Genomic DNA, 17,418 nt, shown 5'->3' on the forward strand with positions numbered 1-17,418 from the left:
TATTTATATATATATTTGGATATGTGTCTTTGAGCAAGAGAAAAAAAATAAAAAATAAACAAATGGGACTACATCAAACTAAAAGGTTTTGCACAGCAAAGGGAACCATCCACAAAGCAAAAATGACAACCTACTGAATGAGAGAAGATATTCACCAATGATACATCTGCAAAAGAGTTAATATTAAAAATACATAAGAAACTCATACAACTTAAAACCAAAAAACCCCAAACAATCCAATTAAAAAATGGGCAGAGAACCTGAATAGACATTCCCTCAAAGGAGACATACAGATGGCCAATAAATATAAGAAGATGCTCAACATCACAAGTCTTCAGGGACTTGCAAATTAAAACCACAATGAGATATTACCTCACACCTGTCAGAATGTCTATCATCAATAAATCTACAAACAACAAGAGTTGGTGACAATATAGAGAAAAGAGAAAACTTGTGCACTGTTGGTAAAATTGTAAGTTGATGTAGCCAGTATGGAAAACCGTATAGAGTTTCCTCAAAAATTTAAAAATTGAACTATCATATGACCCAGCAACCCCACATCTGGGTATTTATCTGAGGAAATCTAAAACAGAATTATGTACAATAACCGAGATGTGGGAGCAACCTTTATCCACTGATGAATGGAAATAGAGGATATAGTAGATATATACAATGTAATATTACTCAGCCATAAAAAGAAGGAAATCTTGCCATTTGTGGACCATGGATAGACCCAGAGGGTATTTTGGAAAGTGAGATAAGTCAAACAGAGAAAAACAAATACCACATTTTTTCACTTATATATGGATACTGAAAAACAAAATAAAGGAATAAACCAAAGAGAAACAAACTCATAGATACAGAGAACAAACTGACAATTGACACATAGGAAGAGGTTGCAGGGATGAGTGAAAGAGATTAAGAAGTACAAATTGCCAGCTATAAAAATAGTCACAGGGATGTAAGTACAGCATAGAAAATATAGTCAATAATGTTGTCATAACTATGTATGGCATCAGATAGAAACTAGATTTATCAGGTGATCACTTTGTAAGGTATGTAAATGTTTAGTCACTATGTTGTACATCTGAAACTAATATATGTCAACTGTAATTGAAAAATAAATTTTAAAAATACCCCTCCAAAATAATAATGATTTCTTTAGTTTCATGGCATAAAAATAGATGCTTATATCATTAAGCCAGATAACCGAGTATAACAGTGATAAAAACAAAAATATGAAATTTAGAATCAGCCAATGAAGTTTCCAGATCTAGAAATTTAGTAAGAAAAAAAGGCACATGTGTTGAGTGTTTACCCCATGCCCTTTGCCATTCCTTTGATCATGTTATTAATCATTGCAACTACACTGTCATAAGGTATTTTTATTCCCTTTTTCAAAATAGAGAAAACAGTTTCAAAAAAATTAAATAACTTCCAAAGGTCTCATAGATTGTTGCAAAGTCAGGATTTGAGCTCATCTATCTCCAAAATTCATATTCATTCTATAATTCTCAGAATAAGAAGAGCAAATCCCACAACAAATAAGCAAGATGAGGCAAGTTTGGAGGACAAAAAATAATACAGAAAACAAATACTTCATTACCAAATACATCTTAATATACATACTCGAAACATCTTATAACTAATGTGTTGTCTCTTCCAACTATGAATTTTAACCACTTTATTTTAGATGTGCAATTAGAAATTCAGACCACCAACAAGCAAAGAATGACATCTTATGAATGTGTATATCTAGCATAATTGATGTCACAGTATGACATAATACAGTCTAGAACATCTTTGTCTTAATTTTGATTTTCTAATGTGAAGCTTAATTTTTCTTAACCTCAGATTTTATTTAAAGGGCAATTAGCCTTTGATAATGTTCAGCTCCATGCTAAGTAGTGTGTATTTTTAATGTCCATTAACAAAGATGACAAAAATCAGAATAATTCCACGAGTGAGACAAATAACACTTCCCTTTTACAGAGGGCAAAAGAAAAAGAAAGAAAAAAGAAACCCCATGTAGAGTCTGTGAAAATAGTTATTGTTGTTTCTAACTGAAAACCTGGTTTACTATGTACTTCAGGAGGACAAATTCTCAAAAGGCATATGAAGAATAGGTAAAGCTTTTTAAATTCTTTATTTACTACGAGCTCTTAAAGAAACGTGCAGTTCACGAGGGGTTATTGGAGCCAGTTTCAGAATTCTGAACGAAGCTCTACCAACAGCTTTCTAATTGAATCTCAAAAGACTGTAATTGTGTTCCACTCCGTAGTCAACCTTCATTCCATGCAGCTACAGCCGGTTGTAGGTAATCAGATTACTCATGGGTTACTGCCTGCAGCCTGCAGGAGAGTGCCAAGAGTAAGAAGGCAACGTGTTGTAGGGTTAATGAAGCTTAATATGGTGCCAATATCACACTGAGCCATTGCCTACGGAGTGAGAAAGGATTATATCCCATGTTAATATGCCATTTGACCCGTGCCAGAGAAGCAGTCTAAATCACTGAATAAGTATGTAAGTCACCACTGAGAAGTGTTTGCCATGCCAGCTCTCATTGCTGTGAAAACAAGTTGTTCCCTAGCTTGTGAATTTTAAATTTGGTGCTCTTTAAAGTACAGTTTCAACATTGGCTCCTAACATCTCTGGAAAGGCCATATAGACGTAAGATTATCTAAATTGGAGCCAACACAAAGAAACTCATTTGCTTTTCTTCAGTTTGATCTAAACTTCTCTGGAGAATAAATCTAAGGTCAATATATAGCAATTTCCCAATACCAATCAATGATTTCAGTTCTTCCAACCTTGCCTTTTACAAAGATGTTTATGCCCCCCTGAGTCTTACTGCTAATTAAGTTTTTGGACAAATGATGCCCCAAATTATGCCTCTGTAAGAAGTGAAGAAAGCTCAAAGAATTGTTAGAAAAAATCATAAAAGTCCAATTTGTATTCCAAAAGCTCAACCTCAGAACAATAGGACGATAAGACAAAAACTGTAAAGTCTCCTTACTCCTCACTGTTCTTGACATCTTGGGATGAGAAGGGACTCTTAATGAGATAATTAATACATTGACAAATAATTCTGTTATAAAATATCGATTGTGTTCTTAAATTCACCATATTTAGGATTAAAAACCAACTTCTAACATCAGAAAATTCTATACAATTTTCTACATGTTAAGTTAGGTCAATATTTTTTTTAATTATTTTAATCCCTAGGTTATAGAAGCAAAACATTAATACAAGTTAAGCAGGCTCCAGAGCAGAAGTGAAATATGTAGTTAACAGTTCCTTATATTTTTTTCTTGTGTTCCCTTTATTTATTGCTTACAACAGGAAATACATGTAGAGGGCACAATTCCAAAAGATGCCAAAGAGTATAATATGAAAAGCAAGGATAGCTCTCATTCTTTATAGTAATTAGTTGTGTGTGTATCTTTTCAGAAATATTCCACTAGTATACCTGCATGTATCCACCTTTATATTTAGTATCTATAAGTCTACCCTACAGATGCTTGTATTATGTGTGTAGGTGTGTATCTAAATTTAGGTTTTTGAAAAGTTTACATTTGCAGAGATTTACACAGTTTTGTCTTTTTCTTCTCTCTTTTTTTTAAAAAAGATATAACTTAAAGAGTGAAAAACTTAAATGTACAATTTGATGATATTTTATATAATATACAGCTATGTAACTAGATTATTTCTATTACCTTAGAAGGTTTCTTTTGTAGCCTCCTATTCAATTGTTATCAAAAACTTCATATGAATGTAATAATACATCACGTGCCTTTTTGTACCCATAGTCTTTTATCCAACATTATGCTTGTGAATTTTATCCATGCTATTGTGTGAACAGTAGTTCATTTTTTTTTAAAGAAAACCTTTTAGAGTAGCTTTAGGTTTACAGCAAAATTGCAAGGATGGTACAGAAATTCCTCATGTACCTCCTGTCCCCAAATATACATAGTCTCTCCCATTAACAGCAATCACCACCAGAGTGGAACATTTGTTATAACTGATGAATCTGCATTGACACATCAGTCATAATCACCCAGAGTCCATAGTTTACATTAGGAAGTTCATTCATTTTTATTATCATATAATATACCATTGTATACCTATCCTAAAATTAACTGGGCATTTGGTTGTTTCCAAACTAGGGCTACAATGAATAAAACTGTGAACATTATTTTACATATCTCTTGTTAGACGCTTACATTAATTTCTATTGATTAATATGCAAGATTGAAATTACTGGGTCATGGGATACATGTATGTTTAGCTTTAATAGATACTGCTAGTTTTCTACAGTGATTATAACAATAAACATCAAATCAACACTGTATAAGGGTTCAAATTGTCCTAAATTCTTGTCAAAACTTAGTTCTTTCATTTCTTTCTATTTTAGTTGTCTTAATGGTCTCTTGTAGTTTTAATTTGTATTTCCCTATTAACTAATAATGCTGAGCAACCTTTTGATGTTTATTAAAAATTTGCATATCTTCTTTTGTGGAGTGCCTGTTTAAATATTTGCCCATTAAAAAAGTGAATTGTCTGTTTTTTTCTCATTTATTTTTAGGAATACATTATATCTTCTACTCGTAAGATCATGGTAAAGTATACATGTAGCAAATATATTCACTCAGTCTGTATCTTTCCTTTAATTCTCTTAACATTATCCTTTGATAAACAAAATTTAGTAATTTCTTTTTACACGTTTATCCAGGTACAATAACCTGTACATCAAAAATGTACAATTTGATAGGTTTTGACACATGTTAGCAGCCATGAAGCCATCACTTCAATGCAGATAATGAACATATAAATCACCTCCCAAGTTTTCTCATACTCACTGTAATCCATCTGTCCCTTCCTTTACCCACATCCACAGGTAATCACTGATGTGCTTCCTCTCACTATAGATTAGTTGCCATTTTCTGGAATTTTTATAAATGGAATCATAGAGTATATACTCTTTTATATTTGGCTTTTTTCACTTAACACAGTTAATTTAAGATTAATCCATGTTATCACACGTAACAATAGGTACTTTTTTTTCCTTTGTATTCCTGAGTAATATTTTACAGTATGCCACAATTTATTTAACCATTCACCTGTTGATGGACATTTGAGCTGTTTTCAGTGTTAGCTCTTATAAGTAAAGTTGGCTATATAAAGTAAAGGTGCTACGAAGAAGTCTTTGTGTGAATATAAGCTCATATTTATCATGGGTAAATAACTAGGAGCAGAATGGCCGGGTTCTATGGTAGGTATAAGTTTACATTTTTTTTAAAACTGCCAATCTGTTTTCCAAACTAGTTGTACATTTTATATTCCAAAATAGAATGTGCAAGGTTGCATGTTCTACAAGTGGAAGTGGCACTGTTTTATTTCTGCGTTCACAATGTAGGTACACGTGCAATATGAATTCCTCCATATTTCCTTTATCTTCCATCCAACGATATATCTCATATTTGTTTCCTACCGAAGTTTCCACCTTCAGCAGTGGGGCACCAGCAAGACAGTTAAAGCTTCCACATGTCCATATCACTCATGGGATATTCACATGTCCTTGTGAGGATAAACACTAGAAAAACTAACTTACTGCTATTCTTTCTCCCCAATCTTTTACCTCTCTCCAAAACTCTTATACTCTTGTCCAGATAGAACAGAGGCCAGATCAGAAACTCCATTGCAAAAGCAGATTGCCTAATTTGAGAAAACATGCTAATCATTCCTTCTTGCTGGCCACTCAATGTTTACCAGTAAATCTCTTTGAGCTCTTCTCACTTGGATTAGAAAAGGGATTTGAAAAAAGATCCTCCTATTTTCCCCCATGAGAAGGGAAGGAAAAGGCCCAGTATTTCCATTTCTAACTTATGATCCAGGACTCAGATGACTTTTTGGATGCCTGCCCAAACCCTCCCGATCATCGACATATAAAGAAGAGGTGGCTAGCACAGCAGAGCCATTTAGCTGTTACTAAATAAGCCCTGTGAAGGGTATGACCCCTCCAATTATTTTCAGCTCTATTCTAAATGTTGAATAATTAAAGCCCTTTTTTCCTCAACTTAACATTCTTGTCACCAATTTTGAGACAAAGAAAAAGTCTCAGGCAACATACTTAAGAAATAAAATACAACAGTTGCATACTATACACTCCTGCTTCCTTTTTATTTTTAATACAAATTGAAGACTGTTCCAGATAAGTAAATATATATGTGCCCTTATCCAGTAACTTATAGCTATAAAAACATATACCAAACTTAATGCCACAAAACAACAATGATTTATTTTTATCTCTTTCAGTTCTGGAGGTTTACTAGGATCAGCTAGATGATTCTTTCTCAGGGCCTCTCACACTGCTATCACATAGTAAATGTGGCTGGGGTCATCTTGAATGTTATCTCTCTCACATGTCTGGTGGTTGATGTTGGTTGTTGTCTAAGCCCTAAGCTGGGGTGGTCAGCTAGAACACTTACAACTGACTTCTGCTGTTGGCCTGGGTTTCCTCACAGCACAGCAGCTGGATTCCAAGAGAGTCTTGGGGCAAAGGGTTGACTTAGCCTTGGAAATCATGGAGCTCACCCCTGCCATGTTCTGTTTATTAGAGGTGAGTCACTAAGGCTACACATATTTAAGGATAGGGGAATTAGATTACAGCTCTTGAAGGAAGGATTGTTACTCCATCCTTTGGACCCAAATTATTTACATTCTTCTCACATGCAAAATATAATCACCTACTTCTACAGCACATCCTCTCATCTGTAAGACCTTTGGTCTCAGGCTTAATGTCCAGGATACTATCATCTAAGTGGGGTTCATGTGACCTTGGATATGGTTTTTCAAGTAGAGCATCTTAAGTATACTCTCTGTGGCTCTGAATACATGTGAACTAAAGAAATGAATTGTCTATACAATGAAAATACAGTGGTGGAAGTGACATAAGTGACATAAGATCGATGCTCTTGCATAGGAAGGCGGAAAAAAGAACGGGAAAGAAAAATGGAAGCTATACAACAGTCATTGGTCCCATAAAATTCTGGAATCCAGACAAGCACATATTCTCAGTTCCTTGATTAGGGTTTAGTCCTGCTGTCTGACAATAATTCTCCATGGCTTTTAGTCTTCATTTTGAATTCTTTCCTTTTGCCTAAAATGCAACCCATGACTACAGCTGAATACTCTGCCTGCTTCTTTCTCATAGAAATTTGAGTATACTAAGGCCACTTTTCATTTCATATTGCTGCTTTCTCTTTTAGTCCAAGCTGGCAATGTTTCTGTCAGTATACTTATCTTAAACTTTTATGGATTTTCAATGAATCTTTTTGGGGTTCACTCTATTAAACAAAAGCTTCTCACATAAAGAGTTTTGAAATAAATTCTTACCTTTCTTCAGCTCCCAGTGAAGTTTCTGTGGGGCAATGCACTAAAAATTATTAGAAGTCCTAATTTCTAATTGAGAAAAAATGTGAAACATGCTCCTAAGATTCTTAGATGGCCTTTTGGTGTTTGAAAATGTATATGAGGCACCACCTTAAATCCTGAATTCTTAGAAATGGCTTTAAACTCATTTTTAGACCATGTTTTCCTGACAATGCCCTGGATTTGATCTTTGTCTGAAAGCTATTTCCTAATTTGAGAATAGTTTACCATCTGGAGAGGTTGGAAATGAGAAACTGTTTTATTTTTGATCCCAAGTCCTGGATTCTTTATATTTAACAGCTTTTTTTTTTTTTTTTAAGCTCTCATTTCTTTAGTTCTTCTCTCATTTTATTATAAGCAGCAGAAGAAATAAGGTGGAATCTTCAACACTATGCCTGGAAATTTCCTTAGGCAGCTCATTCTATTCATTAGGTATTTTATTTTCTACATGTCAGTGAATAATAGTGTGCCTCTAAACTTCTCACCACTACATAACACGGGCCTCCTTTCTTCCAGCTTTTAATAACTGTTTACTCTTTTTTATTTACATTCTCACTGACAAACTCCTCAAGATATTTTCAACTTTGCTAACAAAATACCCTCTTCCAGCTACTGATCATGTCTTAGTCTCAAACTTAATGCCCTTTGTTTTACATTTGGCTATGGCAGCCCCCTATGTGGCATTAAATATTTTCTGGTTATATATGGTGGCTTAACGAACCATCTAGAACTTATCATCAGATAAAAGCAACATCATTTACTAGTATGAGCTCTCAGAATTCTGAAGGTCAGCTGGTTTCAGCAAGTCTCTTCTCACTGGGGGTTTCTCATAAGGTTGCAGTCAGACGATGCCTGGGGCTTGAGCCATCTCAAAAGCTTCCTCACATATCTGGTGGTTGATGCTGGTTGCTGACTGGGATCTCACCCAGGAGCTTTATCTCAGAACACCTACATGACACCTCTCCATGTGGCCAGAACTTTCTTCCTCACGTTGTGATATTGGGGTCTTCCTCACGCTGTGATATTGGGGTCCTAAGAGCGAATGTTTCAATAAAGAGGCAGGCTGAAGTAGCACTGCCTTTTAGGACCTAGTCTCAGAATTCATGGTTCATCACTTCCAGTGCATTCTATTTCCATTTAAAAAGAAGAAGTTAGACTCTAACTCTTGATGGGAATGGTATCCAAAGACTTTACAGACATGTTTTAAAACCTACACAGTCCCCTTCTCTTTAACGGTTCTGTGAATGTATCATACTTCTAGTAATTCTACATTTAAAAATTTTATAAGCTTTAATAAAATTGAAGAACAAGAGGATAATGAGGAAGAATGGAATGTTTTCTCTTAAATATCTTGGGAAGATCTTCTCAGGGAAGCATCAGTAAAATACCAAGGGAGTGTATCTGCATTCACACAACTGCAACAGAACACTAATTAGGAGATGGAATGTCACTGACCTAAAATGTGAAAACACAAGAAAATGTCATTTTGTATTACTGTATGTGAAAAAGATCCAAGCAGGGTGATGATGTTTTATGAAATTTCAGAGACCAGGAGAAAGATTGTCACTTGGTTCTCTGGCATGCTTACTATAGCAAGTCACATATTATTCTTAAGACATTTTAAGAAGGAAATAAGAAAATGTATGTTACATTTGCATGACTTCAGAGAGGAAACCAAGGTGTGGGAATTATAGAAGGATCAATTCAGGCTCCAAAAAACTGCTTTATTTTGCAGTCAGTTTTTCATCATTAAAAGTATTCATGTAGAATATAGACAAAGCTATTGAGAAGGATTCATTCATTAGCAAAATTTTATTTGTAATTCAGAGATTCCATGACAATATGGTTATATAAAAGAAAAAGTTGAGGAAATATATATGTTTATGGCAAAAAGTTTGTGGTTTTACACAGACTGTCTTCAAAATATGTCTGACTAGGACAGGAAATCCTACTGTCCACCCTGAAGCCCATATAGGACCTTAATTATGCCAGTTACAAAATGACATAAGAAGTATTTTAGTACAGCATAGAGAATATAGTCAATACTATTGTAATAATTACATATGGGGTCAGATGGGTGCTAGACTTCTCAGGGTGATCACTTTGTAATTAGTTTATATAAAATGTCTAATTACTATGTTGTACACCTGAAACTAATCTAAGATTGTATGTCAACTAAAATTGAAAAATAAAGAGTACCTTTATCCAAAGTCTTAGAAACCAGAATTAACTTTAACCAACTGAAAAAAGAGGTAAACAAATGACAGAAATGTCAGTGATTAACCCGCTTTGCCAATCCTCTAACATATATCTCTATCAGAAATACAGCCAGGAAATAGCCAGGAGAAAGATGACCCAACTGAACACATTCTGGAATAGTAGTGCATCTTTTATACTAATAAATTGACATGACATTTTTAATCACTATGACGAGAAAAGGAAGCATTTTGAAATCAAGTTCATTTTCCTTAATGTTAGCACCTGGCTATTTCTTTGGCCATTGCCCCATTTTTCAATACAAATTTACTAAGTACTTATGGAATAAAAAGATGAGTAAAACCTTGTCCCTTCCCTTAGAGAAACTAAAGGAAAATATAAAAAGCAAAATATGTACATTGACAAAACTATGAGACAAAGTAAAAAAATAATAAGTATTCTCTGCCACACTTAAGTAACTATCTATCACTGTACTATAAGTTATAAAATAAGATTATGACAGTCATCACTTCCAATTTTATACTAGAGTGTTGTTTCATATATACTCCAAATCCTAATGGATATTTCTTTAACAAAAATCAGGTACCGTGGTCCAAAAAATGCTTTTTCTATCAGAGCATCTGGAAGATGTACAAGCATCTGGAAGATGCAGTTTAGATACTCAAAAAAAGATAATTTTAAAGATAGTGTGTTGGCTTAGCAAAAAATAGGAATAACTATTTGAAAATGGAAACAAATTGTTTGAAATTGGGATGAAATGATTCAGAAAATTTACTATGCTGTGGTACCCATAACCAACCAAAATATACAGGTAAAATGATAATGTAATTCAGAGAAGATACTCATATTTGAGGTTCAAATATTTATTAATTGTCTGAAAGTACTGGGAGTGGTACTATATACTTTCTGTTGCATTATGTAAATTAGCTTTCATAATAACGGTGCGGGGGCAGACATTTTCATAAATGGAACCAAGAATTTAGAATAAAGAAAAGTCAGACAACTTTTGAGGACTAAACTTTAAAATTACTTTAGAGTGAAAATAGGTAGAGTCATGCAAAAAATAAAGAAATGGATCCCTGGCCTTGGAGATATGACTGCAACTTGAATAAATGCTTTATCATATTCATGTGTTAAATTGGCATATTTCATTGTTCCTGGGAGAGGACACCCAAAAGCTTTAGCCACAGCTCATTCCTACTGACAAAGCCATCCTTCATATAGAGATAACCATAAAGGATTATGGCCAGTGTATTTGCAACATTTCTGTCTCAATATAAAACCATCACTATTTTGAAGTGGATACATCAGGCCATATTAAGTTAAGCCATTAAATTTTCACGTCATCCAAATCCCCTTATTTCATTCTCGAGTTCCTTAAATAATTTTCTTATTAAGACTTAATTCCCTTTATAAGGTTTGACCTCCAGGAAAAGAATGGGCTGCTGGTATTCTTCATCTTGTGACAGTTTCTCTTATTAAGAATCAATTCACCACAGTTTCTGATTTACAAAATACTTGGGTTTTGGTTAATTAAAGAACTCTTCTGAGAGATGAATCCACTTCCCCATGTTAAAAACATCTGAGCCACATACAGTAACCCCTGCACTGTGGCGTATTTATTGGTTTGTCCCTGGGTGAGCACATAACCCAAAGTCTTATGATAAAAGAGTACTCAGGTACAAGAATGAATTGTCCTGTGTTGCATGCACTTCTGTGATTGCCATCATTATTTTTATTTGATAGATGAGGAATGGCGGTTTCGAGATATTACATTCCTTTTGAAACTCATATAGCTACTAGAAGCAGAAGATCTGAAAGTAGTTTCTCCAAAAACAGTCCAGGACAATCTTCCAATTAGCTAAGGAGTCTCACACGCACTTTGAGAAAAAGTCTTAAGTTTGCTAGGGCCCAAACCATTTACTAGAAATTAATATTCACTTTAGCATATACAAATGCAGAAGATTGAAGCATATTACTTGTTTCTCCCAACTTTTCATCAAAAGATAATATTCCACAAGTGAGGACAGGAGTAGGTCATGAAGGGCTGAAAGTAGAAACTATATTACGTCGTTACTGCTATAATTTTCAAGAATCTAGGTATACCTTTTGCTCCTAGGATCCAGTTTTTATTAGAAAATAAATATACTAAGATAGGAATAACTCTATGAGCTACTGCCTCTTAAAGGTAACATGAAATACTAATGAGACTGCCACCAAGTTCTGTAATACAACCTCTTTACTTCTTTTGCTGCTGACTACTCATTTTCATCTGAGAGTGGGATAGGCACTTCCAAAGAAGATTTAAACTTTAAGAGTAGGTGCAGTGTGCAAGTTCCATTTATATTATTCTGTTGAAGAATAATTCTCTATACTCTGCTATTCATAGAATGGACCTAGCATACGCCAAGACAAAAATCGTGAGTCAAAAAGTTTCACAGTAATATCAGATTGAAGCAGAGAGTGTAATAAATAATCTCGAATTTACCAGAAAATTCAATTAACAAGCATTCTATTCCCCAAGTCTTCTCGTTAATTGAAATGCTGTTATTTGAAAATGGTGTAACTGAGTGCTACAGTCCCTATCTTTGAGTTAAAAGTTTTCGTGGCCTTGGCCCTTTTCTAATACATCCAATTTAGCAACTGGATTTACAAACCTGTTGCTAAATTCCCAGTCTTACTCCCTGTAATCAAATTCCTAATCTAGTGCTATTTTCAGTCATACTATCAGGAAAACAGAGGAATTTCTAAGATGCACCAATTAGTTACATTTTAAAAGAGAGATCCATGTGGACTGCTTTCTTTCTTTTTTTCCTGTGAAAGACCTATCTACTTGGGATAGATTAGATTATAACTTTTAAAAAACAGGAAGAAAACAGCTACTTAAAGGAATGGATACTTGTAATTAAAAACTATGCAAATTAGCAGCTCAATGGGACTAAGTGGCTGTATGTATCAAATGAAGGTAGAAGTGATAAAGTAATCAGGTTCTTAACACATGTTTCTAAGCCATATTTTTTGCTGTTTCTTCCTCCCTTGCTATAATAAGGTAGGAAGCAAGAACTAGTAAGAAGCTCTATAGAGTATGATGCCAAACAATTTAGATTAAATTTAGATTGGTTAAATTTAATCTAGAGAAGGGGCCATTTTGAAGGAAACCTGTGGCATTATAGTACTATAGTTAAGGGCATGATTAAAAGTAGCAGCTTTGGAGCCGGGGAGACTGGGTTCAAATTCTTGCTTTACATATTAACTCTGTGACCACAGGGAAGTTATTTAACCTCTCTGATCCTCAGTTTTTCTAAATATAAAAATGGAGCTAAGAATAGGCCTTGTAGAGAATTCCAAGAATTAACTTAGATATAAATGTATGCAAAATACCTAGTGACTACAAATAGACAACAATTGCAGCTACTGTAGTACCAGGACCATTATTAATTCTCCTCCTGCTTGAAGAGGTCCATAAAGGATCCAGGAGGCAATGTGCTTTATTGCTTAATACCTTAAACTCTTATCCCACCCAGGAAATTACTTAATTCCTTATAAAATAAATTTCCTCAAGAAACTTAAGAAGAAAACTTTTTCAGCTACGGATAAATCGAAAACATTCAGTATCTTAAAAATGTTCTTCATTAAGACTAACCTAAGCTTCATTTCAGAATTTCTGCCCATTTTCTGTTATTCTTCCTTCAGTAAAATTGAAAGACAATGATTGTATTCATTTAAAATGCATAAGGCCCACTTAGAAATGAATAAATTATGGGAAGATTCAATTGAAAAGAACCTAGGCTCCCCCCTCCCAGCCCCATCCCAAGGTGCAGTCCCAAAAGAGTAGCTTTCACAGCATTCTTTGCCTCTTATAGAGTCCCAGGCTAAGTAAGCTAGGACTTAAGTCCCACACTGAAAAACTTGAGCCTTGCCATCCTCTCAGTGGCATGTGTCTGTATGGGGTATTTTAAATATAAGCAGCAGAAGAGTTGTTATACCAACTGCTGTCATCCAAAATAAAACTTCAGCCATCCGCATCATTGACAACAGCTGTTTCTGTTAAGGGGAACAGTATAATCATTTTCTTGTAAGAATTCTTGCAGAAATTCATGACTATGATAGTTGATATGTCTCTACTCAATCTAGTTGATCACAATCATAGCCGTAAGAATTAAAAAAACAAAAAACAAAATGTAGGAAGTCATTCCTGCATTATGTATAACTTGACCATCTGTAAGAGACATGTAGGCACAGCCTGAGGAAGCCGGAAGGTGTTCTGTAAAATTTAGTGAACCAAAAAGCGATCAATCAAAACATAGTTAAGAAACACTATGATAGGCCCTGAGGGGAAAAATAAAGATGTACAGGCAGACTCCCTGTGTGAATAGGTTATAATTAATATTTGTCTCTTCTTTTGTTGCTAGTAAACAAATATTCCACGTTATTATGGCAGCCTGCCCAGGAAACATATTTTAACCAATGGCATATCTGAAATAGAAAACTGATCATCTGAAAGAAACTGATCATGATAGAAAAAAATGATTTCCAGTTCTAACTCGAGATGCCTAAGCCAGCTCCACACATCAGTGACTTCTTCATACCTCCAGTACCCCTTCTTCATTCACCATTCAACAGGAGCTGAACCTCTGTTCCAACACTGCAGGAACTAGAATTTCAGGGACTTGAGGACTATTAGGAGCTGAGCCCATAGCACCGAATTCTGAGAAGGAAAAGCTCGGGACCCCAGGATCTTGCTGTAGCATCTTTTGAGAATTCCTCTCAGTCTCACCTGGTAAACTGGGCTAAATTGTATGCCCCTCCCCCTCAATTCATATGTTGAAGTCTTAACCCCCAGTACCTCAGACTGTGACTATATTTGGAGATAGGTCCTTTGAAGAAGTAATTTAGGTAAAATGAGGTCATATGAATGGGCCCTCATCCACTATGATTGCTGTCCTTATAAAAAGAAGAGATTAGGACATATATACAAACCAAGGAATGACCATGTAAAGGTATCATGAGAAGCAAGAAAAGGAGAGAGGCTTCAGAAAAAAAACCAAACCTGACAACACCTTGATCTTGGACTGACTTCTGGTCTCTAGAACTGTAAGAAATAAATTTCTGTTGTTTAAGTCACCCACTCTGTGATATTTTGTTATGGCAGCCCTAGAGATCTAATATACCTAGCTACCTGACATCTTTTTCCATTCTTTCAAGAGTTCGAAGACTAGCAAGTTCCCACTGATTGTTTCAAACACAATTTCTCCCTTCCCCAGGCATGAAATGCACTTTATACTTTTCCTTAATGACTGTCTCTGGATCAAGCATAGCCTTTAAAAAAATCTTTGTTAAGAATTTTGATGAGTAGAACAAGAGGAAGAGCTCATATGAAGTCCAAAATAGTTTTCTTTTTCCTCTTAATATAGTAATTCTTTGTAAGAATGAGAGATTTTTTTTATATTGAATAACTTCCAAACTCCCACAAGGTATCTGCTGATTAATAAAATATAAAATGTCAAAAGACAAGTATGCATTCAGTAAAGAATTTAAATAATATTGAATATTGGGAATCATGATAATATCCATATGCAAGTAGTATGGCCTACTTTATAAACATAGTCACAACTCTTGTTTTTTTAATTAACCATCAAATTCCCATAAATTCTATTACCAAACCTCTCCTGAATGCTATTAAATAATGCTGGGACTTACTTGAGAAAAGAAAAGATATATCAATTCTTTCTAAATAACAGGTGGAGAGAGAACTGTAAAATACTATCAGTTTGTGGTGATGGCTATATTGCTGTTGAATGGTTTCTATGGAACAATGACACTCTGTGGTACAAGAAACACTAACATTCTGTGCAGTGATGCCCTCACTGGTCTGTCTGCACCTCAGTGTTTCCTCAAGGAAGATACCTAGCATATTCCTCTCAAAAGGGTGGCAGGACCTGCAGGTACATCCTGCTTTAGATATATGTTGTGCTACCTCTAATCTCCTATAAAAACAACTGGATCCATAATGAGACAAAGATTGCAAGCCATTTCTCTTATAGTAAGGTTTTTATAAGGCTTTTCATATCCTTTATCACCAACTAGCTTTGGTTTGTGCTACAGACTGAATGTTTTTGTCCCACAAAATTCATATATTGAAACTTAATCCCCAAAGTCACAGTATTTGGAAGTGAGGGTTTTGGAAAGGAATTAGTTCATGAGGGCCTTTATGAATGAAATTAGTGCCCTTGTAAAGAGACCCAGAGAGCTTGCTTGACTTCTTCTGCCATGCGATGATGCAGTGAGAAGAAGCCATCTATGAACCAGGAAATGGGTCCTCGCTAGACACCCAATCTGTTGTTGTCTTAATATTGGACTTCTCAATTTTCAAGAAATATAAAAAAAAAATTTCTGTTGTTTATAAGCCACCCAGTCTATAATATTTTGCCATAGCATTCCAATGGATTAAGGGAGATTGAGTCACCTTTGTCCACTTAGATAGATTTTCTTAACTTCCGATCTCAAGGATAAGAAGTTGGAATCTTAGACTTGTTTCTACCCAACCACACCCTGGCTTGTGGTCATTCTTCTCCGACAATACTAACTCTGAAAACCAAGAAGCCAGGCACCAAAGCATTTCTATTATAGGATTCCCCAGGATGACAGAATTCTCTTGCCTTACGACTGCTTAACTAAAGAAGAATCACTCATGTGCATCCTCCCATGAGAGAACTCTGCTCCCATCTCTATGCATAGACGCTATTAACTTGTAACATATTGCTTTACCTACTGCAAACGCACACTTGAAAATAATACATGAATAACTTTACATTATATGATATTTAAACACACATCATATATTATGTATTGTAAGAAATATTAGTTATTCAATTTCACATACTACTCAGTGCACATGTGATACTCCCTGGTTGGGAACCACATACTTAGGTCCTTTAGGTTAAAAGACAGGTGGCAATGATAAACATTTGAGTTGGCACTTCAGAGGGAAACCTCAATCTGGGTCTTCTGCACATTTGACTAAAATAACAGGATGAGAAGGGTAAGTACAAAGAGGATTTATGAAAATATCATGGGACTGACGTGGCCAGCTACCAGGCAATGTTGGACGAGTAGTAGTGTCAGAGAAAAAAAAAAAAGGAATATTTACTTGCCTTTCACTATCACTTCCATTCATTTTCCTATAATTTGGTAGAGACTCTGCCCCTAGAGAAGAGCAGGGTCTATCAAAAGGAAGAGGAAAGATGAGAGAATATGAAGAACATCTGAAGAGATACTCCTTTGGCTCTGGGGGTCACTGCAGTGAGTCACCATCATGGTGACCAATATAGTATCTGTTCCCTGTCCCCAAAGAGATTCACCTAGTCAAAAGAATAACAAAAAAGACACATAGAATAGAGAGAAATTAAGTGCTACTCTCAGTTCTTATCAAAAGTTTAACAAAGAATGGAGAAATGTGTTGTTTCTTTCCTCTCCCGTAATTTGCTGTTTTCCTCAGGTATTTCTTCCCCTCACAAGCTTCCCAGTATTTTACAGAATAAGGTGGCATTTTATCTAAAAACATTTGGTAAATGTTCTTTGAGTCTAGGAGGCTGCAATTTAACAAATGGCTTCCTCACACAAACTATAAGCATAATACAGAATGATTGACAACTATGCCAACATCTGAAAAGCAGCTAAGAGCTTTAAAGCATACAGTAGCCAAGACCAGAAATGAAGTTTATCATCAGCCGTGGAGACTGTGGTTTATGTTGGCAATATAAAATATCT

The sequence above is a fragment of the Pteropus alecto genome, unplaced genomic scaffold (genome assembly GCF_000325575.1).
Source record: "Pteropus alecto unplaced genomic scaffold, ASM32557v1 scaffold3, whole genome shotgun sequence".
Classification (NCBI taxonomy): domain Eukaryota; kingdom Metazoa; phylum Chordata; class Mammalia; order Chiroptera; family Pteropodidae; genus Pteropus; species Pteropus alecto.